Source organism: Echinops telfairi, unplaced genomic scaffold, assembly GCF_000313985.2.
Source record: "Echinops telfairi isolate 266 unplaced genomic scaffold, ASM31398v2 ScPeMD7_7407;HRSCAF=8445, whole genome shotgun sequence".
NCBI lineage: Eukaryota > Metazoa > Chordata > Mammalia > Afrosoricida > Tenrecidae > Echinops > Echinops telfairi.
In genome coordinates, this window is record NW_022111307.1 from 5,232,236 (window position 1) to 5,238,003 (window position 5,768).

At 46.3% G+C, this 5,768-nt stretch overlaps 1 non-coding gene across 1 annotated transcript; it reads left to right on the plus strand.

The window, feature by feature from the left end:
* The first annotated feature begins 3,192 nt into the window (after positions 1-3,192).
* On the plus strand, positions 3,193-3,297 carry LOC115871823. The gene has a single exon (XR_004047494.1). It is a non-coding gene; the product is annotated as a U6 spliceosomal RNA (small nuclear RNA).
* The last annotated feature ends 2,471 nt before the right edge of the window (positions 3,298-5,768 follow it).

A 5,768-nucleotide genomic window follows, 5' to 3' on the forward strand; every position in this document is an offset into this window, starting at 1 on the left:
AACTCAAGGTCACCTAACAACCACAACAACCAAAGAGGCCCCACTTGAAGAGATGATCCACAATGTCTTCTGACATTGATTTAACACTGTGGGTCTAAAATGATCTATTCTAGGTTAGGTCACAAAATGGGCCCTAGCCTCAAGGAACTTAGTCAGATCTCAGTCATTTCACACTCATTCGCTCCCGGAAGACATGTTCACTGTGACCTAGGTCTACATGTCACGTAACTGGGCAGAGATTGCAAAATGCCTGATTTAAACCGCAATTACAATAGAAGGCCCCAACTCAATCCTTCCTCCCCAGTGTCTCTTCCCTCCCTGCCATCCCACTTTCCCCAGTCTCTCATCTGAGAATTCCTGTAACTAATTGCTCTTCTGTCAGCCATTCCTTCTTCTTACTTGCAATCAATTAGTCAATCTCACTCATGCCCCAGGTGACTTTTTTGCGCAAAGATAGTTCTTGATATGCAAGCTCTATTGAGGCTGAAGGAGCCCTGGTGGTGTAGTGGTGATGTTTGGAGGATGCTGACTGCAAGTTCAGCAGTTTGAAATCACTAGCCACTCAGAGAGAGAAAGAGGAAGCTTTCCATTCCAATAAAGAGTTACAGTCTCAGAAACTCATAGAAGGCAGTTCCACCCTGTCCTTTAGAGTGGCTATGAGACAACATTGACTCAATGGCAATGAGTGGGAGTGGGAGTGGGATTGAGGATGAGGTTGAGAGGACCCTGCTTGGAGTCTCTACCGGTGGCTCCCTCTATCCAGTTCCTGTTTTCTTTCTCCTGCCCAACGAGTCTGTAAGACGTATCACATCCGCCCCAGGTGCAGCACTGGATTCACATCTCCTCTCCAGCCCCACCCTCTCTGCCGTGGTTCAACTTCTCACCACTTATGGTGAAATGGGCAGCGTATTCTTCTGCATATTAACTCTACATCTTGGTATTCTCCAGGCCGGTTCTGCACATGTGCTGTTGGCTGCTGTGTGAAGTAGAATTCGATCAATTACAACATCTGCGGTGAAATAAAATCGCTTACTATGATTCCTCTCTCCATGTTCTTTGTAACTCCCACCAGGGTGGGACCATGCAAATAAGGTATAGAGGACTCTAATTAGGGAACTGGTCAGATTTGCTATTCCACTGACGAGCCATCTCAGAAGCAGGAAGAAAGAGAATTCGGTGACAGGAAAGGAGAGCCCCCAGTGGAGCATGGGGGAGACCCCTGCCTGAAGTGGCGGAGGCACTAGAAGCTGCAAGACCATGAGCCAGGGCAGAGGAGGCACGTGGAGACCATGAAACAGAGCAGAGGGCAGCACTGAAACCATGAGACAAGTGGCAAGCGCCCTAGCCCACAGAACAAGGCCGAGGTCAAGGATCGGTGAGAGACGGCCTGGCTCAGAAGAGGTTTCGTGGACCAAAGAATGTAGCCTTCACAGTTTGTAACCTGGTAGCTTCCCCAATCAGCCCATCATCATGAGGATTGCCTGTGACTTCTGTGTGCTTATTGCAATGAGTGATTGAACCCAGCAGAGAAGTAGAGTGCTGTGGGAAGGAGGGCTGGTGTCAAAACTGGGTAAAGAAAGATAGAGGGTGCAGTTGTGAGTAACGGCTGCCTTAGGACAATCAGCCTTGGACTGGCATGGAATTGGCTTCTCTCTGTAGAGCCAGAAGAGGTCAGCGATGCCCCCAGGACATTTCTTCATCATCCTAGCATCTTAGAGTTGGGAAGACAGCTTGTATCATTCAATCTAAACTTCCCCACCACCTGCCTACTCACACACAATCAGTTCTTGGATTCTCAATGTAGGAATTCAAAATACGGATTATGTTCTGTTGTCTTTAGAGTTGCTGGGTGGTTCAGTTAAGTGCTCAAAAGCCTAGTGGTTTGAACCAACCGAGAGGCACCTTGGAAGACAGGCCCGATGATGTTTCTGGGAGGTCAAAACCTTGACACCGCTTTGGCACAGTCCTCTCAGCCCCTGTGAGTCACCGTGAGTCGGAGCCTCTCAATGTCAGCCGCCAGCAAACATTGACTTTACTTTTATGGTAAGATTTCACTCTATGACAAAGCAACTTAATTGGATAGGTTTGACAGTTTTATTTGTTTGTTTTTCCAGAGGATTGAGAGAACCGCCTCTCTGGATCCCTTTTCTCTCCTCTGTTGCTACGCAGAACGAATGGTATGCTTCTTTCCCCTCACAGCCAACATTCCCGAGGTCCAGGCTTAGCTCCCTGTGCCCTGAAGTCTTCCCTCTCAAGTCAAGCAGCTACACTTCCCTCCTTCAATTCCTGCTGCAAACGCTCCTCATCTCCTAATCCCCCTGGTTCGCACCAGTCCGTCTGTCCGTGTGCCATGAGGACCTGCCGTGAGGGGCAGAGAAAGCCTCTAGTGAGTGGCGGCTGCTAAAGGGACTCCCTCCTTCATTGGCCTGTTGTGCTGAGATCTGAGACATGTACTCCAGGACCTTGCTGATCATTTCCGCTGTGACAGCGAGCAGAGGCCAGTACTCTCAAGAGGGAAGTCAGAGGGTCAGGGCCAGGACTGAGAATGTGGTCAGTCAGAATAGGAGGCAGAGCTTGGGCATCTTAAAGAAGAGGAGGAAATCTGCTTCGTGGGGAATGGGTACAAGAGGTACATTTGGAATACAGGAATAAAGATCTTGTGAAATCCTTGGGAGCTAAGTGGGTATATGGAAAGACCCTGGGGGCTGGAGACTGAACCCAGACTCTGCCACTCAGGATGCTGTGACCTTGAGTGAGTCATGTAACCTTTCTGAGTCTCCAGATTTCATTTAATTAAAAATGCCTACCTCAACAGAAGGGAGCCCTGGTGGGGTAGCGGTTCCCCATGTGGCTGCAAGGTCAGCAGTTCGAGACCACCAGCCCCTCCAAGGGACAAAGGCAGCACTTTCCATTCCTGTAAAGTGACAGTCTTGGTAACTCACGGGGGCTGTTCTGCACTGTCCTATAGAGTCAGAATCTATAGCAGTGAGTTTGAGTTGCTTCACAGAATTGTTGCGAACATTAGAGAGCCCATAAAGCACTTAGTACAGTGTCCATAAAGAGTGTCCATAAAGCACTTAGTATAGTGTCTGGTGCACTGTAAATGCTCAAAAATAATTGCTAACAGTTACTGAGCACTGGCACGTGCCAAGCACTACACTAAGCACTTTTCAAACATGTAGCAGGGTGTGATTTAGCAGCACCTAGAAGCATATTAAAATTGGAATGATTCAGAGAGGATTGCCATGGCCCCTGCCTAAGGATGCTGTGCAAATTCATGAAGTACTACAGAATAAAAAAAAACAAACTGTCGTTTACTATGATTTTTTTCTTACACATAATAACCACTATTGTCAAGCTGATGCCGATGCATTGTGACCCTATTTAGGGTTTTCGAGGTTTTGTAAATCTTTATGGGAGCAGACAGCCTCATCTTTCTCCCAAAGAGGGGCTGGTGGATTTGAACTGCAGACCTTGTGGTTAGCAGTCTGTCACTTACCCGACAGCACCACCAGGGCTTGGCACCAACTAAAAAACATGCACATGCACATAACACACACAGTGCGCATAGCAAATTAACATAGGAGGGGACTGTGTGATTTTCAATACCCTTATGGCATACACATTTTCATTTACAAAATGGTAATAACCCTGGTAACAGTCTGATTAGAGAGATACTCACATTTTATATTATTCATACTTTATAAATGAAGGAAGTAGAAGGTAAGTAACTTAACTAGAGTCATTCAAGTAATAAGTTATGATGCTGACATCTTAACCAAGATGCTGGCTTCTTCACGAAGATAATTACAATAAACTGATGGATGGTGATAGATTCCAGGGACTTGGACATTCAATCCAAAGGATGATGCCATTCTTTATTATGCTTGACCTCATGCCTGTTACACAACCTCCATCCAAAGACAGCTGGCATTTTACGAGAGAAGCCAAACAACGCAAAGTCCTGGTCTAGGAAGGAGTCAGTTGCGTTGGGTTTAGTCTCCACTCCCAAGTCCACATTCAGGGTCAACTATTGAGGAGACATGTTCTGACAGGGTCTGGGCCTCAACCCATGGCTGGGTTAAGGAGATAGGGGCACAGGGAATCTTCTTGATTTGTTTACCTTTATCTGAGCTACTCATTTTAGAGCACTTTCAAGGCACTACCATACACAGTTTTCAATTGATCTGAATGAGTACATGGGGGCCTAGAAGCTCAAGTGACCTACCAAGGCTTGCCTAGCTAGATGTGAGCTAGAGCCCACATCTTCTGGCTGTGCTGGAAATGCTAGTAGGGAACCGCTGTGATGCTCAGAAACAACAAAGAGAGAGCGTGAAACCCAGACTTGAGAAAAAGCAGAAATTGCGGCGAGCCAGCCTCACATAGTGAGGCCTGAAAGGAGTGAATTCTGCTCATTCTCCTGAGTTTTTGTAGAGCTCGGGGGTCATCAGACTGTTTCACCCTTCCAAGCACTAGGAAAACACCTGAGACGATCCGTGAAGGCTGCAGAGGAGCACCCGAAGGTGGGCGCAACGCTGGTGCGGTTGCTGGGAAGAAGGAAGCCCCTACTCTGACACAGCTTTGTGTGAAGTTGGACCGCAGATCGTGCATTTCCTTCATCCCACCATTTTTGGGGCAAAGATGGTGAGCTTTGCGGCCCTGTAAATCCCATGAGCTGGAAGAGAGCATAGTTTTCAGTTATTGATCACTGAGGTGAACTAAAGCATGACTAAGATTGGAATCTGAACAGTTCAGAGTGATTTGGGAGATCATAACGGCCGCCTCCAATTCCTGAACCAGAACTAAACGACATGATACTTACTCCTCTCACAGACCCTGTGCGGTGGGCATCCTCGTTCTCATCTGGAATGAAGAAAACTGAGGCGTAGGGAGTTTCAGCAACTGGCCAAAGGCCCTAAGGCTTTTAATTGGCAGAGCTGGTGGTTGAGCCAAAATGTGTATGACTTCAAAACCACTCTTTAACAACTACACTTCTCAGTTTTTCCCGGAAGATGAAGTAGTGTGGAAATGACCTGACTCATCCCCAGGACCTCTGCCACCGAGGCTTGTTTATACTTCTCTCCTCTCAAGTGCCCGCTCCATTCCTCTCTCTGCCTACATCACCACCTGGCATCCTCCAACGACTAGTTCAAGTTGCTCCAAGAAGTGTTGAGTCCAGAATGATCTCTCCCTTCTCGGAACTAGTATTTATAGGACTATGCAGCATTTCCTGGGATCACCTTAATTTGAAGTAACACGTCTTTCTCATTGATTAAATAAGTAACTAAAAGAAATTTGATTTTTACACCCTTTAAAATAGATATGCACCAGATATTTCACACAAACACATTTTACTGTATATGAATGAATCCATAAATCAGAAAAAAAACATTTTATTTGGCTTAGAGGTTTGAACTGAATCATATAAAAATTGTTTCTTCTCGTGTAGTCAGTCCTCAGACGCAGACCCAGGATCACAGACGCAAGGAAGAAGGTAGCTCCCTCCATATGGACAGGAAGCAGACTTGTTCTTAGTTTATATTTTCCTTTCTGGTCTACCCCAAGGTCTTTAATTAAACTCCCTGAAGGCCAAGTGTCTGGAGTATGTTTCTTTACCAAGTTGCTGACACAGCTCATTCCCTAAATAATTAATGAGACAGTAGCTAACAGTTACCATTTGAGTTGTGTCCCTCCAAGATAGACGTTGGAGCCCTAATAGCAATACCTGTGGATCTAATCTAATGTGATATAATCATCTTTCATATTGC